Consider the following 18,950-nt stretch of genomic DNA (forward strand, 5'->3'; position numbering starts at 1 on the left):
AGGTTCTACCGGGCCATTTGTGGAATTGCATTTAAAAATCGTTTACTTTTGCATGAGTGCCACGACCGAGGGGACACGACCGCTCCTGGGGGTGAGGGGGCGGTAGATGGGAGGGGAAGTTCTGGGTGTTTATGCTACAATGTGTTGCAAACGCACGTAGCAATCGCAAGGCTCCGGCAATCCGTTTGGCCAACAACATTGTTTTTCTTCATTTTACTTAACATATGAAAAATAAATTCGTATACCGCACGCTCACACATTCATTTATATATGCACGTAGTGGTTTCAAATGGTGTTGGTACACCAAGGAAAATCTAGGAAAACACAAGTAATTTGGTTATGGTGTTATGAGGAGTTTGGCTTTTCTAACTTTTACTAATACTAAGCGATGTGCGTTAATTTGCGTTACAAAAGTACTGATTTTTTAATAGAAATAAGTATATTACATTGGAGTAAGGGGTTTGGAAATGGTATGTGTTGCTATTTAGATATTTATGAATTTTATTATTTTAGCAAGGGAAAAACTGCAGACATGATTGAGTGTTGCACATATATTTTACTTTGGCGGTTTTTTCTAGTAACCATATTATGTAGTGGAAACCACTTCGGATGCAAACTTTTGGCCAAACTGTTGGTTCAAGTAAACGGCAGTGAAACAAAGGCGACCGGATAAGGAAAAAATGGTGGAAGAACTTGAATCTGCTTGTTTGTGTTTGTCAGCAAATTGTGTGTGAAGATGTCAACAAGCTAGTTAACTGCATTTGATCTGCACTTTGCGTGGAACACAAACACAAACCCATCTCTCGGTGTGTGGGAATCTATTATTGCTGAAGCACATTTTCGCTTTGCAGTTATGTTAGTTTTTCTTGGTTTTCACAATTTTCCCGGCATTTTTTCTGTGCTCGCCAGCGCTCACGTCGCTTAATACTTGGCTTCATGACGATAGTTTTCCTCGCTCTCCTTGGGTTTTTGTCTTTCGGTTGGGAAATGTTGTCAAAATGACAGAACATTTTGCTGAAGTTTAAGTAGCATGAAGTCGGAAAATGGGAGGCGCCCCCACGCATGTGTGCGTTTTGTTTGGCAGGACTTGACACGCCCTGTCATTTCCACAGAATTTTCCATGGCCTGCCCCTTCTTGCAGAATTTCCCTGAAATACCAGCACAGAAATGCGCTAGATTTGAAGCTGCTCTTGAATACCAACGCACACATGTACTTAATATTCCATTCAATTAGTAGAATACATTTAAATCCAAAGTCGGTTTGAATTTACCGTCTAATTTGGCAAACACGCTCATATTCCATCTTTATGCTTTTAAATGATATTTGCCTCAATTAAAAGTCCAGAATGCCAGAGAAAATGTATGCTTTATTTATATCCGTAAATTGAAATAGAAACGCACTCGACTTTTAAAAGTCAAATGCCTGTAAAGTGAGTGCGTGTGTGAACGTGTGCCAAAAGCCAAAAATTATTGCTCCCCAAAAGGAGATTTTTGACCGAAATAAATTTCGAATGCAAAACTATTTAATAAGCATCAGACTGGCCGACCATAAATAAATAAAGGCATGAAAATTGTATGCTCAAACATACAGTGAGCTCTGTTAGTATTCAAAGCTGAATGAAAACGTAATTGTAAAATAAAATGTATTTTCAATATTTCATATGATTAATGAGTGGGCTTTTAAACACAAAAATACATGAATAGGAAACTAGCATGTTAAAAGTCTACGAGTTTTTCTTTGGAGTTTGTGGATTTAAGCAAATGTCTACTGTATCTGCATAAATTCATGTGCTCTTGCAGTGGAGTAAAACAAATGTGATGTTGTGCTTTAAGTTAAAGCTTTTAATTGCTTTGTTTTTGCCAGCATGAGTTATAACAGAGCGGAGAGCAAGAAAAAACAAAGCCTAAACGGAAGTGTCAGTGGACCACTGCTACTCCGATGTCTGCCCAACTGAGCCGTCCAACAACAAGCTGTTTGTTATGCCCTTGTGCCGCCCGAACTCCACTCCCCCCCTCTACCCAACCCCCTTCTAACCATTTCTAGTTGGCCAAGATGGGCAGCCGAATCGTACGCGAAAAAAAATTAGTTATCAGTGAAATACTTATTTATTAGGAGACAAATTAAAATAGTAAACTAGGAAACTATTCCAAGTCTAGCTAATACTCATTAATGTTTGTTTTTAATATCTGTGAAATAAGCAATTTTGCATTTTTCTGAGTGCATTTCGGTTGTAATGAATACGGTCTCGTTAGATTTTTGGCGTGGTTTGGGAGGCGGTTCAGACGACTTATTTATGCTTACGAGAGTGAGCTCGTTCGTCTGCCGGTGTCCAGCTGTCCGTCTGATTTGCATCTTTTTTGCATGCATCCAGACACAGACACACACTAATGCACAGTGCACACAGAGATACACAAATACACACACAGCTGGCGCAGCAATTATTGCATTTATGAAATTCAGCTGCTGTAGCTGCTGCAGCTACTTCACAGATACTCGTCGGCTTTAGTATGTGCCTTTCGGATTCAGAGCTTTGCACACAGAGTTTTCCTCCGACTTCTTTTTCCTGCTCTCATACGCTTTCTTGGGGTATCACATGTGCCAACAATGCTGGCATTTTTCAAGTCGGTATTGCCATATCATTTTCAGTTAAGGTGTGTAATCATGTCTTTCGGAACTTTAATTGTTCTAAAGGAACACAGGAAAATTTAATTTCAATTTAACTTTAACTTCAGCCAATCATGTGTACTTTGTTGTTATTCAATAAATTGTTCGGTTAGTAATTTGCCTTTAATGCGTTATAAATGTTTGAGTTTAATTTTAACTCCATAGTAAGTTTTAAGATAGAAATAACAATGATGAAATGGGAATGTTCAAGATAAGATCATTTTATCTTACCATAAATGTAGTTGTAAGAATGTTTTATATTAAAAATAACTACTACCCAGAAGGGTATGCATGCGATTTGAATTTCCAGCCTTCGATTTCCTGGATGTTCTTAAATTTCTGGAATGCGATTCGCATGGGAATGTGCTACTTCGCCCACAGCATTGGCAATTATCATTGGCCCAGTCCCCAATTCGCTCAGAAACACCCGAACTCAAACTCAAACCCAAGCCCCAATCCCAATCCCAATGCGAGTCCATGCCCATTGGAGCCCAGGCAATCCCCGCTCCTCGCAGGCCCATTCAGCTTGCGGCTTGGACTTGCGGCAGACGACCCGATGGCCCCCACTTTTCCCTCTAGTTGAACGGCCCTTGGCCGGGGTCATAATTTCTGAAATGTTTTGACTTGCATTTGCCTTTTATGCTGATTTACTGGCTGTTGTGGTTTTGTGACAAATCTGTTTTGCTCACTTCTGATGTGATTCTCATTCTTCTGCAGCACCCACCGAATCCCGAAGCCCCAAGTTCCGCATACACCCTCGATGTGCGGCTTAAATCTGCCAAAAAGTTTTATTTCAAGCAATTTAGTTTTGCATTTTGTTTGACTTGCTTAATTTGCATACATGTACGAGTATTTGGGCCATTTCGGTGGCTGGTGCTGGTGGTAAGGCAGATTGTGTAAGGGCGGAACGATTTAGGCCCAGTCATTAGGCATAAATCAGTGTCTGTGCAACTCATTAAATCACGCGGCATGCAATGGAGGGGCGTGGCCCATGGGCCTAGGCTCAAAACCGCCCCTTGGATTTGTATCTTTTTTGCTGGTTTATTATGTTCTCAGGACCAGTCCCTTTGATCTTTGACTTGGTGAGCCTGTGAGATGCGCATCAAGAAAAACGAAAGTTGCACAGAAAGAAACTTGCTAAATATATTTTTAAATATATTTATATATTTAAAACCTAATTTTAAAAGAACAAGTATAAACATCTATCCAGATTGGTTAATTTTAACACACATAGCTCAGATACATCCAGTTATAACTGACATATCAACCATTTTCTTAAGGCCTTTATACATCACCTTTAGAACAGTTTTTTCTTTACGTGACGGCTCTCTTTAAGTTCCCTTGAGTATTGGCATTTAATTCAATTTTAGCCATCCACACCTGATGTTGGCCGGACAATAAAAACCTTTGCAAATCGCTTTGGACGCTGCGAATTTATTGGCCAGGCTTTAATGATGATGATGGAGCCAGAGTTGGTCCCAAAGAGGGGAATGTAACAATGCAGTGAAGCCATGTCCCTAAGGGCATCACGTAGACCATCCAGGTGCTTCTCAAGGTCGTATTTGCCGCTCTGTCGTTGCAATCTCATCGCGGTCATAATAAATTTATGCCGGTACAGCCTTGCTTCTCCGGTCCATCGGATCGGATTCGGTTTTGTTTTTTAGTTTTCAGTTTTCTGTTTCGAGTTTCCCGGCTCTGAAGAAGTTATAAAAGCCAAAGCCTGCGTGTGCGATGGGTGTTAATGCCAGCAAATTGCCGGCGGGTAATTGTCGTTGTCGGTAATTGTGTCCATGTGGTCTACTAGTTGTCTCGGCCGGTTCCCGGTTCTCGGTTCCCCTTTTGCCTTTTTCCACTACAATGTGGCTCATTTGTGCAGCAAAAGAGGTTGCAATTTTGTTAGCTTTTTCAGGAGCCGGGGACAAATCATTGCCATCGGCCCAGAAGTAATTGGTTGCGAACTGCTCGGACTGCACCCCAAAAATCCACTTCACAGAGGCTTGTGCTGTCATAATTGCGGTTGAGGCACTGGCCTTTGCATTTTAAGCCCCTAAGTATTTACACATCGTTAACTCTGAATTACTCCGGCATAGGGATATATATCGAGTGGTCAAAGAGAGGGAGCCCGATTCTTCGGTTATTTTTTGTGTCATCTATTTTTCTTGCGGCTGCCAACATTCCAACGTAGATTTAATAGCATATTTTATACCGTCTCTGCTCTATCCTTTCATGTCATGGTTGAGGTTTTTTGTGTAATGAAACCGCAATTTTATGACCCATGGCCTTGCATATTCTTGGGCGATTTAAAGCGCTTTTAAATCCCATAGTTTTGCATTGATTTCTCTTTTATATGATTTCCAACTTTGCCAGCCAGCCCTCTCGCCTCTTTTTGCCACGCTCTTTATGGGATATATATTTTTTAATAACATTTTTTACTGACCATATATGGGTGTTTCATAGTGTGTGTTTGTGGAAAATCGGAATTTGTGGCATCTGCGGCCTTGTGTCCTTTCACCCCCCCTCCCTCGTTTCCCAGTAGTTATGTGCGTTTTATTATGTCAACATTGGACCATTGTTCATTGGGGAGCTCACTGGGATCATCATGGTTGGATTTTGGGATGAGGTCGAGGCTCCGCTCCCCTCGTCTGTGTTTTTCTGGTATTTTTGCGAATGTTCCAGGCTTTTAGCTTTGATATATTTGTTAGTCTGACCATAAGCTTTGTGTAATAAAATTGTTGCATTTTGAGACCGTAATTGTTCGTTGGTGAGTTGGTGATGGAGTGCATTTTGATGAGGACGATATTAAATTGAACAAAAAAGGATTTAAGGGGTGTCATGACTTAATCAAGTGTAATAAAAATTGTCTTCTAAATACCTCCCAGATCCAATTTCCCTTGCCTATACTCCTTTATTTACACTATGTTAGTATACGTCATGCCGGAAATTAGAAGTCGAAATCTCCTTAATCTGTATGTTTTTCTGGAGCCCCAACGATCCATTTCAGTGGTCACTCATGTCGGTGCACATAAATCCAAATGGGGCAGTGACAGAACAGAAATCAAGCTTATCGGCCGACTGCCAAAGCCTCCATTACCACCTGTGCCACGCCCACTCCAGCCAGTCCGCCTCTTTCTAAGCCTTTGCAAATCAAACAAACAAATGGAAGAATCGAGTAACTTAAATGTCATGTTGGGGGAAAACATGAGCAAATCTGCAATTTGTTTTATGTAATAGATTAAGCTCATCTTCAGCTTTTGTACACCGAAGAAAAACCATTTAAAAACTTAAATTTCCTTAAAATATAAACAATTAGTCAATCAAGCGAGGTTAAGTACTAACTCGTTAGATAAGTGCTTCTGACTTTTAGAGGTGCAATCGATTGCAGTTAATTTATCTTACGGAATCATCCTTGAAGCAAAATGTTCTTGTGTAATTTAGTTGGCGTTTTTTATCCTCGGTGTATCCGTGCGGATGAGGCCAAGTCCTGACACAGGCCAACTGCCAACTGGCACCAACTTTTCCACCGCCTCCGCCCAAATGAAATTGAAGAAAATTGCATTTGCACGAGAGACAATTTCGAAACAATTGCAAAACTGTTTGACATGCCGCCTCCATCTCTCCATCTCCATTTCCATCTCCCCGTCGGATTCCGGATTCCACCTGGTTCTGCCCGATTCCGATGCTGATGCCGATTCGCAACCTGTGCGATGCTGCCAAACAGTTTAGCAGGTAATGCCTTATATCGATATCGCTCCAGAGACAGGGAGATGGCTACGATGGCTACGGATGGGAAACAGGAGGACGGTCCTTGGGAGAGCCAACTGACTTGGCAGACAGTTTTGATGCAGTTTAGTTGACTATTGACTGCCGGGCGGGGCCAAATTCCCGGGTCCGGCTCAAAAACTTGAGGTTGGGTGATATCACGTCAGTTGCAGGCTTCCATTGGCTTCCATTGGCTACCACCGGACTCGTTCACCGACAGTTTTTGGCACATTTCAACCAGATGAAACTGGAGCTGGAGCTGGAGCTGCAGCTATAGCTAAAGCCAAAGCTGTTGCCCAAGGAGAAGCCATTTTGGCCTTTTTGTCCTCGACTTCCGCTTCCCCTTCCTCTTCCTCTTCCTCTTCCGTGCCTGCACTTCCGATCCATGTGTCCATGGGCAGTGGCTATAATTTAGTTAAAGACAAAACGTCGCTGTGTCTGCAAAATCGAACATGATGCCAATGGGCCAATATTCGCTCCGTCAATGGCAGCAGCCTGCAGTTCGTGTGTGTTTTGGCCAGTCCATTTTCGGTGGAACCCACTGAAATTGGTATTGGTATCTGCATAAGGCCAGGGACTGGAAATGGGACTTAGATGGCCACTACAACTGCATCTGGGACTGGTGAAAATATGTGCGAGTAGGCTTTATACACTGCCGAAAAGTATGGTTTCATAATGAAACGTGAAACTCCAAGTTCCAGGTTCTTCTCTTAGAAATTTCCTAGAGACTGTGATATTATGGTGCCGAGAAAGCAAGAATATTGCAACGTACAATTTAGTTTTCTTTAATTAAAAGTATGTAGTCTGAGAGGTGACGAATAGAAAACATGTAAGAAATGGCCATTACATTTCTATATTTTTGTTGACATTTATTTCCTCCAATAAACTTCAACATATATGTTAGTTGCGTTGTTATAATTCTAAAAAATCAAACAACCTAATTTTTGTCGGTGCAACAAGCTGGCCCAAATGGAGTGCCAGGCATGCTGGCTCGTTGGCTCCTGGGCAGTTGTAAAAACGGCCAGTCAAGTGCATAATTACTTAATTTCCTCCTCGCTATATTTCGGCCTCACATGGCCAAACAGTTGGCTCCTGCCCAATTGCAGATAGGGAGCACAGGAAGCCTAGAATGCCTAGGAAGCCTAGGAAGCCTAGGAAGCCACCATCCTCTAGCCACCTTTCAACCTTTTCATTCGGCTAATTTTGAGTCCGGCTACCGGGGGAATTTCTCGGCTCAATACAAAACGTGTTTGTCTTTTTAGTGTCGCATTTGATGCCACACAATCTCGTAGATTTCCCCAAACGGAGCCACTCGACTGGCGGAAAACTGTAAATTTGCACAATGACAGGCCTTGAGAGGCATTGGAAAAGGCATTGGGACCCTGCACGTAGTAACCTCACCTCACCACACAAGCGTTCCACAATAACACAAAAATTGACAGACAAAAGCCAACGGCTTGAGCAACAACCCTCGGACTCTCGGACAAACAGGATAGCATGCTCTTGGATGGGGATAGGATGGAATGGGATGTAATGGGATGGGATCCGTTGGTGATGTTATAACACAATCGGGCAACGGGGTCCCAGCACCGTTTCCGACTTCTCCGGGGGGCAACCCAAATTGTCAAAGCCAAGTTAAGACCTGTTTCGAATAGAGGACCACGTGTCCCGGTCTCGGCTTCACACTTGTCCCTTCCTCCGAGCTGGAGCCTTTGTGCTGTCGCATCGCTTCTGCTACAGTGGAAACCCTATATTCGTGACCTTAAATTATTTATTAAAATTTATATTATACCATTTTTTGGTTTGCCTGAAAGTGGCCTGGCTTAGCGGAGCTTGACTGTATTAGATAAGGGCTCAAGAACATGGGCAAGACCTGGGCGAAGGTTTGTCTTGGCCTGGCCTACACCTGTTGCCAATTGTTGTCTGCTACTGCTGGACAGCCCGGCAGTTTATGTTTATGTTTATGTTTATGGCCCTGGCCAACAAGACAACCTCTGTTGGCTTCCGCCTAGCCGAAGATGTAGTGTCCACAGGATTTTGTGCATTTTGTTTACTTTTTTGCCGATGTTACTTTTTATTTGTTTTAAATAAATTTTACACGGAAGCTTTTATGTAAATTTTATGGTAATTTGGCTGGCAGATTTGCTCGACTCTGGTTGCATAAGTTCCTGCGCCCCAAAGCTGTTGCTACGTAAATAGCCAAACAGAGTGGCTTGTCTGCTCAGCACTCGAAGCACTTCTGGCCACAAAAGCTGATTTAAGTGTAACAGTTTTTATACCGATTGTCTTTTACTTTGATTTCTGCTGCTCTACTGGGAATGCTGATTCATGGGTGCAGAATGGGTGCCTGCGAATCACACGGATTCTGCAGAAGTTTCTTTCAATCTGAGTCGGGCGATCAACCGGCTTTCGCCCATAAACAAGATGCTAACACCGATTCTACCGCGTTTGAAGATACATTTGTGTGCAGAGAAAGAGAGTTAAAAACCTATTTTTAGATTTTATTGGTTGAATTAGGATCATTTAGGCTTTAAGCTCATGGAATTGCTAGCAAATGCTCTTAATGCTGAAACTAAATAACAATTTGTGCTGGACATGATTTTAATTTAATACTGTTGAGCATACGAATATACTTTTTATTTAATGATAAATAATATTTTATAATGTAACTACATATTTATATTATTATTTCTCAATTTCAAAATGTAGAACACTTTTCTCAGTGCACACCTGCTGGCGTGTGTACTCGATGATAATGGCTTCATCTAATCGATTATATCATTGCGGGAATCGCGTGCCTTTTAGAGTTCAAGTTGAAGTCGAATTGTTGCTTAATTCGAGCGTTTTGCTTATTTGTCTTATTTGTTTTTTATTGTTTTTGCGTTTGTGTTGGCCAACTTTGTTTGCTTACTTCTCTGGTTGCTTGTTAATTTTTTCCTTTTAGTGTTTGTTTGTTTGTTTGCCGTTTTCGTACGCTTGGCTTGATTCTAATTGAAATTGCATCATGAGTCAGTGGAATTATGTTTTTGCCTTGGGGCGGAGAAAGTCTTTTCAGCTAGGCAATTGAAGAATGTGCGAGATTTGACACTTTGGGCAAATATTTTATTCTGATTGATTTCACAAGTTTGAGATAATTATAGCACCAGCTATGATATCATACCATTCGATAGTGGGTCAATGTCTTAAAAAGCCACACAATGCATTTACGGCCTTACTTAATTGGCTCGCTTCTATTGTAACGGGCTGCTTTAAAGTTCGTTGAGGAGATTCCAAATTCATTTGCATAAAGCAAACAAAATATGCAAATTCCTTGGGCAAGGGACCCAGAAAAATAAGAGAACCTGACCACTTGACTGGCACAAATCATGTTTACACATGAGCAGCGGCCACTTCAGGGCTCGTCCCCATTTGGCCGAGTAACCCAAAAGTATCTCAGCCCCCATCGTGCTTATTGGCAGATAATTGACACATAAAATTAGCATAATTTGCTGAGCAAGTGAACTGGCCAGATAGCCATCGGAATGCATAATGACCGGCGAACGATATCATTTCACTTTTCTTGCGCTCTTTTTTTGCGGACTTCTTGCTCCTTGGCGTGTGCAAATATTATTAATATGTATATTTGTCGCCGGCTAATGTATGGAATTTAAATTAACAAATTTTCACAGCATTTTTGGGAACTTGTCACAGCGATTTTATATATGCAGATTGCTGGATCCCAACCCGGACAGAAAGCTGTAGAAAGTGATGGAACATTTGTTCGAGCCTCTCTCGGATTTGGCCATTTTTGTGGAATAAACGGAATTTATAATGAATTATAGAATTATATTTGTTATGAAAGTTCCAAGTGTTCATCAATAACGTTTTATTCCCAAGGAATGTTGCATAGAATTATTCTGATTATGAGTGATAAATAACTAAATAATTGAATATTGAGTGATAAACAACTAGATAATCACACCCATCATACAATATCATTACCATCCCTAAAATTCTTTATATTTGATTTAATATTCTCCATTAAGTTCTTGCTTAGTCGAACTACAATGTTTTAAAAAATTCCCAGCAATAATTGCATTGATCATTGCCGGCGAGCGTTTTATCTATTCGGACTATCCAGACTTTGATGCATTGAATTGTCGGGTTTCGACCACGCCCACACATAAATCGCCGCGGAAAAGAGTTGTCAACGTTCGGCGCTGTCGGTGTTGTCCTGGGACAAACAATTTAATTTATGAGAATCGCTGCAAAACTAAAGCGGAATGCCAAGCAAATTGACAAAGTGAGCATTAAAGGCGGAGTGGGAATGCAAATGGAAAGGGCAAGGGAAACGGAAGGTTGCGGGAAGGCACGGACACGGACCAGAAGTCAAGTTGAAATGCAGAAGGAAAACGTCCTTCGATTGAAGTGTAGTGCAAGTGTGTGAGCCTCCTCCTTTTTTCCTTATCTCTCTCCTTACATTTGACACTTGAGTGCGCTTTGCCAGCTTTTTCTGTTGTTGTTGTTGATGTTGGCCAGTTTGCGCAACGAATCAAATTTAAATTTCTTGATTGTCTGCTCGAGTGGCAGGCCAAAGGCAGTAGCAGCTACTACAAGTGTAGCTGGGGTGAGAGATCCTTTTGCGATTTTGCGCATAATAATAATTTGAACAACGTGCCTGGAATTGATGACTGGTCAGCGATGGTCGCCACTGTTTCTATTCCTTGCATGCACGCAGAAAAGTTCACAAGGATATCTTTTGGCCTATTTTTAAACTGCCTTAACTTGGCCTTCGCTTCTTTTTGATGGAGCAAAAGTGTAATTCGCGCAAAAAATCACGAAATTTAAAGAAAAGTTTGAATTAGTTATTCAATAGTTTTTCAAACTGAGAAGGGTGCACTTGAATTAATGAAATGTATGTTTTTCTTTTATTCATTATGTTACATTTTAATCTTTTGGTTAGCTAGTTATAAGAACGCCTGTGGTTTTGTTCGCCGTGTACCGAGAAGTGTCGCACTGGGCCTGAGTGACTGATGGACTTGGCCAGTGACATGGCTCAGACGGGAGGAGTACGGATCCCCCGACTCCCCTAAGCTCGTTATCTTTTCCACATTTTTTAGCTGGCTTGCTGCTCGATTTTTTCTGATTCAGCTGTCAACGCGTTCGGCGCAATCTATGGGCTGTGTTAAATGGAGCAAAAAGTGTTGCCCGAACAATGGTGTCAATTAAACTTTACATTGTTACATTTAAGGCGACTGCACGGGAAAATGGCAGGCGACCTTCAGATTTGAATGCGTGAGCGAAAAGTTTGCCCTAAAAAACCCTCAGCCCTTAAGTGTTTGCTCTTTTCTGAGGTTTTGCATCCGTCCCTTTTGGGTGGCTGGTCATTTGGTTTGATATAGGTTTTAGGAGCACATAAAAATAGATTAATGCCAGCCGAAAATGAGGTTCCCGTTCGGAGTTCACAGAACAATCATTTCTCCGGTTTGTTTTCGGTTTTGAGTGGGCGAGCGAAATAAATAAAGTGGCCGGCCCTTGAACTCGTTAAACAATGGCAAAATATGGTCAATTTATTGCTTTGTATTTTATTTTAATAATTGATTATAATTATGAATATTTTTATACTTTATTGATCATAACTTTGTCGTATTTTGATTCATGGCTCTGGTTTAAATCAAGTTTATTAGCAGTAAACGCAAAAAAATTTCTGTTACGGGTATTTTATGGATTGTCAAGTTTCGGTTTATGGACCTTTGTGTATTCAGCACTCACCACTTTCTTTCAGCAGTTAAAGGAGTCGAGGTCCTTTTTCGTAAGTTTAATTCTCGCGTCGTTTAGCACTTTCTTGTTGGCACTTCAATTTTCGTGTGACACTTTTTCACTTTTGTCTTAATCCTGCCGCCAGGATATGGGCTTTTGGGGGGCGCAGCTTAAGTCGGCGCACGCGTAACCGAATCGGGAGAGTTTTTGCTACAATGGTCAGTGGGGCCGGGTTCTTTTATACCCTCGTTCTGAATTTCTTCTGCCGCCGTCGCTAATGAACTTCATCATGAGGTTCCACTGCCTCTGGCGACTGCGCTGCCAGATTCTGGGCCCGGCAGAATTCGCGATCTTTTTGCTGTAATGAAAGCCAAGCTCCGCCGTCGACGTCGCTGCTCGCGTTTGCGGCATAAATTGTAAGCGGTTCGCTTCATTTTAACCCATTGCAACCAGACTCTAAGTTAATTGAAATAATACGCCCAGACTTATAGAACAATGCCTTCAATAATAACTTAACTTTATACGTTTTAAAATTACATGAATAGCATTTATAAATTTTCGTAACAAAGTAGGTTTCGTCCAAAACTCTTTCGGTTTTAGTAGAGAAAAAACTTCTGATATTGATTTACCTTTTGACCTTTGCGTTACAAGTTTTTGCCCAACATTTTTTTAAATAAATTATTTAAAAGATCAGTGGGCTAAGCACAATTAAGGTTTGCACTGTGCCAAGCGGCATCAATGGGTTAAGCGGCAGATTCTGAAGACGCCGACTTCGCAGCCGCTTTTTGTCTTTGCGAATTTTTGCCTTTTGCCAGCCGGGCTCTATCTCCCTCCCTTTTCGACTTACAGAAACCAGAATTTTCTACCAAAAAACGCGGCCCAAAGTACGCGCCTTCTTGTTGTTGGTCAAGCGGGCCTTTTTGGCCCTGTCTTCTGCGATTGGCCAACTGGCGAGGAGAGCCCTCAGCTGTTTTTTATTTTTATTTTGTATTTTGTATTTTTTTTTGTTTTTTCCCCGTTTTTGTTCGTTACTCACTTTGCGCGTTTTTTGTTTTGTTCGCTCATTTTGGTTGATTTATGCCGGAAAATATTTGTTTACTGTTTGTCAGCGGCGAATCTGGCAGAGCAACAAGTGATTCATGGGCCTTTAATTAAGTCAGAGTGTTGGCGGTTTTTTATATTTATCGGTTGAGAGCTGCTCATTAACTGCAGTCCCGCAGAATTTCTCACTTCCGTTCGCCATCAAAAGAAAATGTTTCAATTGACAGGATTTTCCCGGCTTAGATGTAGCCGCCCGCCCACAAAATCATTTGCCATATCAGCGCAATGAACGTGCTGGGATTTTCGCCTCCTTTGACAGAAATTGAAATCCTCTCGTCGAATTTTGTCGTACACATAAAGATAAAAAAATGCTTAAATTTATCTGGGTAAAATTAATTCCGTGCGCTCTACGGTGAAAGCTTTCTGCCTTAGCATATATATTTGTTATTGGTTTTGGTTTCTTTCCATTGAACCACTTCCGCATAAAATTTAAATTCGGCCAAGATTTGTCTTTTTACTGCGCCTCCCCCGCAAAGTAAAAAGGCACGAATGATTTCAATATCGGTGTCAGGTTCAGTGAGCTCCAGTTGGGCGGGCGGACTCCGGTCGAGTATCTTTGTATCGCAGTATCTGTATCTGTATCTGGGGAAGATGCCTAGCACAGGTGTTGTTGGCGCCAGCAGGCGCACAAGTTGAACTTGGGTTTTTTCTTTTCCGCTTTTCTGGCAGTTTATGCGCGCACGTGATTTGCATTCGCAAATAGCCCAGACATCGAGTGTGTGCGTTTGTTTGATATACAAATGCTAAAATAATAAATTGCCTCGAATTATTGGCACTTTCGATGTGCTGATAAAAGGAATGTGTCTCGGTAATAACAATAATAATGCGACAACGACATCAGCAACATCTTTCCCCCCACGGCAGCAAACTGCCCAAAAGCATATCGCATCGTATCGCATCGCATCGCATCGCATCTTGTTGAAGTCCCCCGCAAAGCCATAAAAATATTATTATGATTTTCAATAATCACATGCATTAAATTATCATAATGCGAACATTTTCAATATTTCCACGCCTCGGCAGCGTTGAAAGCCCGGTTTCGCCTTGTTTGCCGACACAGATTTTCCAATTTGGACTGCTGAAAATTGAAAATCCCAACACAGTCGAGGGCTGCCTAACAGATGAGCTGGGGCATTATTTTTTATGAATATTAGTTAGCAGGATTCCAGGCTAATTTTTTAAGTGAAATATTGCGGTTTCTGCATTTTTGCACTGAGACAAAGTAAAAATACGAAATCTGAGAGATACTACTCTTATTTTTTATTTAAAAATTCATTTCTGATATTAAACATTTTAGATATTTAGATATTTAGATATTTAGATATTTATATATTTAGTATCTTATTTATGTCCATTTTACCCAAGGCATTCTTTTGTATAATTCAGAATACTACACACTTAACTAATTGAAATGAATATACTTTTAAAATGAAATCACAAATTACATTTATTACGGGCGCTGGCTTTCTTTCTGATTATCTCAGGTTTGTCAACCCGGGGGGTTTGCGTCATCAGAAACTTGGCAATAAAAAGCCGAAAATGCTGTAACCCAATTTGGGCCAGTCTATAAACATATCTTGTTTAAATGTCTGCACAGAACAGGGAATGAAACATAATAAAAAGTACAAATAAGCGACCGATTTCTAAGAAGAGAACACTTCTTAGTCCGCAAAGGCCGTACAGCTGACGATGACGCATCAAAAGCGGCTTTCTTTCGGCATCTCTCCACCGCCATTGAACCAACCACTCATCTCCGAAATACAAATAAAATTAAATCAAAATAACCACAAAGGCTGCCAACCTTCTAGATACAGTTAAGTAAATTTCAATGTTTTACTTCGCTGAAATCACTTGAGACTTACAGACAGCGCGAAAACCCCCCAAAAGCAAAAATAATTCTTATCGGGAACTAAGCACTTGAGCATGCGAATTCAGAACTTCAGAAGGGCCCACCACACACATGGGAAAGGCCAAAAGTCCGACCTGTCTCCAAATCAGTACTTTCACCGCCTGACGCCTTAAATGCATGCTGATGAGAGCCGAGATGATGACGTTTACGCCGGCCAATAGAAAGTTCTTTCCCCAATTAATTGGCCGAAAAGTAAATAAAAACGAAATCAAAACGAACTCTGTATATGGAGTTGTCTGGGCGAATCGAAAACCAGGAATCAAAGGGGATGGGGGTTTTGGTCAAGGCAGGCCATTAAAAGTAAATCCAGTGCAAGAAGCTCGCTGGAACGCAGACAACATCTGAATTTTTATAAACTTATCGCCGACGTGCCGCTCAGTTTCCCCGGCTCATTGGTGCTGTAATTGTTTATTGTATTCTTGTTCACTTCTTTTATTTATTTTTTTTTGTTCTTACTCTGTTATTTTTTGTAATTTATTTTTTTGTGGTATGTTGTTTTGCGGAGCCCACACCCTGTCAAAAATTCTGTGCCAGTGACCGAGAAAAATTGGTTTTGCCGGCTGTTCAGCCATGCCGACGCCTTTGGCGATTTCGGGGTAGCGGGTAGCGAATCTACGAGATACTCGCACAATTGAGCACCCGCTACCAGTTTGCAGATTGATTTAGCCAGAAATATTTCGCGCTCTCGACGTCTGAACTTGAGCGTTTTTGTGGCTTTTTTTTTGGGAACGGTACAAACCGGTTGCTGCTGCTGTAATTAAAACCCTCCCAATGGCTTTATTTTGATGTTACTGATTTTTAGGGAACAAAACGATCCCAGACAAAGCGCTGTAATAAAATGTTCAAATCTGGCAATTCTATTCTTTCAGGAAAGGTAATTTTGCAAGCTTTTAGCTGTGTGACATAGTTTTGTGTTAATCAATATTAATTAACAAGTTGCTTGTGGACTTGCAGCCACACAATAAAAAAGAAAATAATAATACCATAATAAAAAGAAAAGATTTGTTTTAATTATTTCCAAGTAAGAAAAGATTCCTCAAGAAGTTGTGATTTAATAAAATAATATTCTACATATGTAGTTTTAAATAGAAATCCTTTAGAATCAATTTTCTTATTTTTGGTACAACTGCAGAGAATCCAATAGTTGAGTATACACTTTGGCCAAGATCGCAATCAGATATCCCGCCTAACTAGGCAGTATTTAAATAGTTCTCCAAATGATTTGCTAATTCGAGCGCTTTAAAATCCGACTTGGAGAGAGCTTGTTTGGCTTTGGAGGTTCCCCATGGGATGTTAATCAATTTACCATCTGACAGCTTCGAAGAAGGCAACCCGATGACCTGGCGATGATAGGGGTTCTAGGTGGGATTCGTTTCTGTAATTTGCATATATTGCTTTCGATCCGATGAATGAGCTGGGTCAATGGTGTGGGGGAAACGCCACACTCGATTTTTTGCCATAATTAATATACATCAAATATTGTGACGCATTGATGCTAATTTCTTTTGTCTGCTCGGGTGATTGCTTCATTTGACTTCATAACCTTTTATTCTGACCCATCTCTTTCTTCGTCCGACTAAAATATGCAAAATGAAATTTGCATTTAAATCACTGTGTGTTGGGTGCGATATGTTTACTTTCACTTTTCCTCTAATTGATTGGGTAAGGGGTGAAGGTAAGGGTGAAGGTGACTTTAAAACTTTAAGTACCCAGAGATTGGCCATAACTTATCAGCGAAATCAAACACAGTGTCTACTTAGGGCAAATTACTGTGATTTCAGCAACATAATCAAGGCGTTTGCTCAGGTTGTAATCTAAATATAGACACAAAAGACTCTAAAACACCAATTATGAACGTGGTTGTTGTGTATGCAGCTAGCGAAGATGTTCAGAACGCCTGGAAGGCGATGATGATGTAAAGGAGGAATGCCGAAGGACAATTAGCGTTGGTCAGAACCAAGAACTTAAACTCAAAATCGGACTTCCTTGCACTGGGAAAAGCACGTTTTCAGAGTAAGAGAAGTATTAAGTTCTAAAAAATGAGAAAGGTTTTTATGTAAAGGTTTTTAAACTTTAAATTTTAAATTTAAATTTCCTACTTCACAAATGAACTTATGGCGGTACATATAAAGGACACATTTAGCTAAACAATATTTTAAGTCAAATGAAACTAACTAGCTCTAGGTGGCTAATGACTTGGTCAACCGTTTTTTCCGTGTTCTTCCCAAGGGAGCGTTTTGTTCGAGATCAAAGCCCATAAAAGGCGCAGTCTGAGGCAGCATCTGTATCTAAATTTAGACGGTCACCACCACACCCCACCAACTACTTGGCCACGTCCTCCTCCTCCTCCTCCTCCTCCTCCTCCTTCTCCACCTCATCCTCATCCTCCTCCTAGTGGGCCCGCTCCTTCTCGGCCTGCTTTGGAGGCAGGAGCAGGAGATGGAAGAGCTCAGGCCAGAGGCGCAGGGAACGGCAGCAGATGTCATAGATTGTCATAGTTAGCTGTTGCTGATGCTGATGCTGATTCCGCTGCTGATGATTCTGACGATGATGAGGCCCCGAGGACGACTACAGCTGCCTGCCCGTCGACTCCTGGTGACTTGGTGGCGAAGTGTCGACGAGTGTTTGTGGCATTTCCGCAGTGCGGACGGCTAACTAAATTAGCCAGGTCCGCCCAGTTGCAGTTGCAAGTTGCAACGGCGGCTATAATTAGATGAAATCATTAAGTTTTCATTTGCTGGCATTTTGTGATTTCATTATATTGTATTTTACGGCGCCTTAAAGCCCCATTTTACGAGCCTTATCTATCTATGGTAAGCATATCGCAGTAAGCAGTATCTTACAAGTGGCTTGAGTGCATCTGAAATGCCTGTAAATGGCTGTCAGGGCGGCTTTCGTCTGTTGTCAGTTGGCAGGTTGGCTCCAAACTGGGATTCTTTTGCCGACTCCATTCGGATTTTGATTCCCCAGTTGGGTGTGCAATAAAATTGCGGCCTTATCATAAAATGGAAATTCTTATGACTGCCGATCTGGGCATTTAGCTTTTCAGCTTTTCAGCATTTTGAGCATTTTAGCATTCTAGCATTTTGTTTTGGTCAGTGGCTTTCCAATGAAGCGACGTTGAAAATTAATATCTTGAGTGTTGTGTTTACGATACATTTATGTGCCCTAACGCTTGTAACTGGCAAAATTAAACATTGTTATGGCTTCAACGTCATAAAGCCGAGGGTTTCGCACAGACATTCGCCATTCGGGGAATATTAATTACTTATATGTAGGCTTGGAAATTGTCAAAGGTATATTGCTCCGGCGCATTACCATAACCCTAATAATTTAGCATACGTATACGTGTTTTTTCCCACAATCCCTTTGCGTGCCAGGTATTACTTAATTAGCTTTTCGCTTTAAAGTGTCCTCATCTCATTTTGGTGTGTCCCGTTTTTTTTTTTTGCTGCGCACTTCGCGTGTTTTGCGCCTTGTGAGAGCTATTTTTCAAATGCTCACCGAGGAGTTGTTTGCAATTTATTAAATTAAATCATATTAAAACGCAACCCGGCCGTGCTGTCCGCCCGACCATAAATAGAAATTATGACACATTTCGTGCGGACACGGAAGCCAAACATCTAATGACTGCTTATTAATTAGGAGAAATTCGTGTGTGGTTGCGGATTGTGGTCCTTGTTCAAACCACACCATAATTTGGTTACCTAATGTCCACAATTCGTTTGCCCTTTCCGCTTATACTTCGTTTGTATCTAAGCCTTTATTCATTTCCTA

General features: G+C 41.2%; 1 protein-coding gene across 1 annotated transcript in view; it reads right to left on the reverse strand.

Annotated features, from left to right (window-relative positions):
- The window catches only part of LOC6537445 (serine-rich adhesin for platelets), a 49,489-nt gene extending 37,124 nt beyond the window's left edge, over nucleotides 1-12,365 (reverse strand). Inside the window, exon 1 of the mRNA XM_039375374.1 lies at nucleotides 12,176-12,365. The gene's annotated coding sequence lies outside the window, so the exon portion shown is untranslated. The remainder of the gene's footprint in view (nucleotides 1-12,175) is intronic.
- Between the last annotated feature and the right edge of the window lie 6,585 nt (nucleotides 12,366-18,950).

This window comes from Drosophila yakuba, chromosome 3R (assembly GCF_016746365.2).
Source record: "Drosophila yakuba strain Tai18E2 chromosome 3R, Prin_Dyak_Tai18E2_2.1, whole genome shotgun sequence".
Classification (NCBI taxonomy): Eukaryota; Metazoa; Arthropoda; class Insecta; order Diptera; family Drosophilidae; genus Drosophila; species Drosophila yakuba.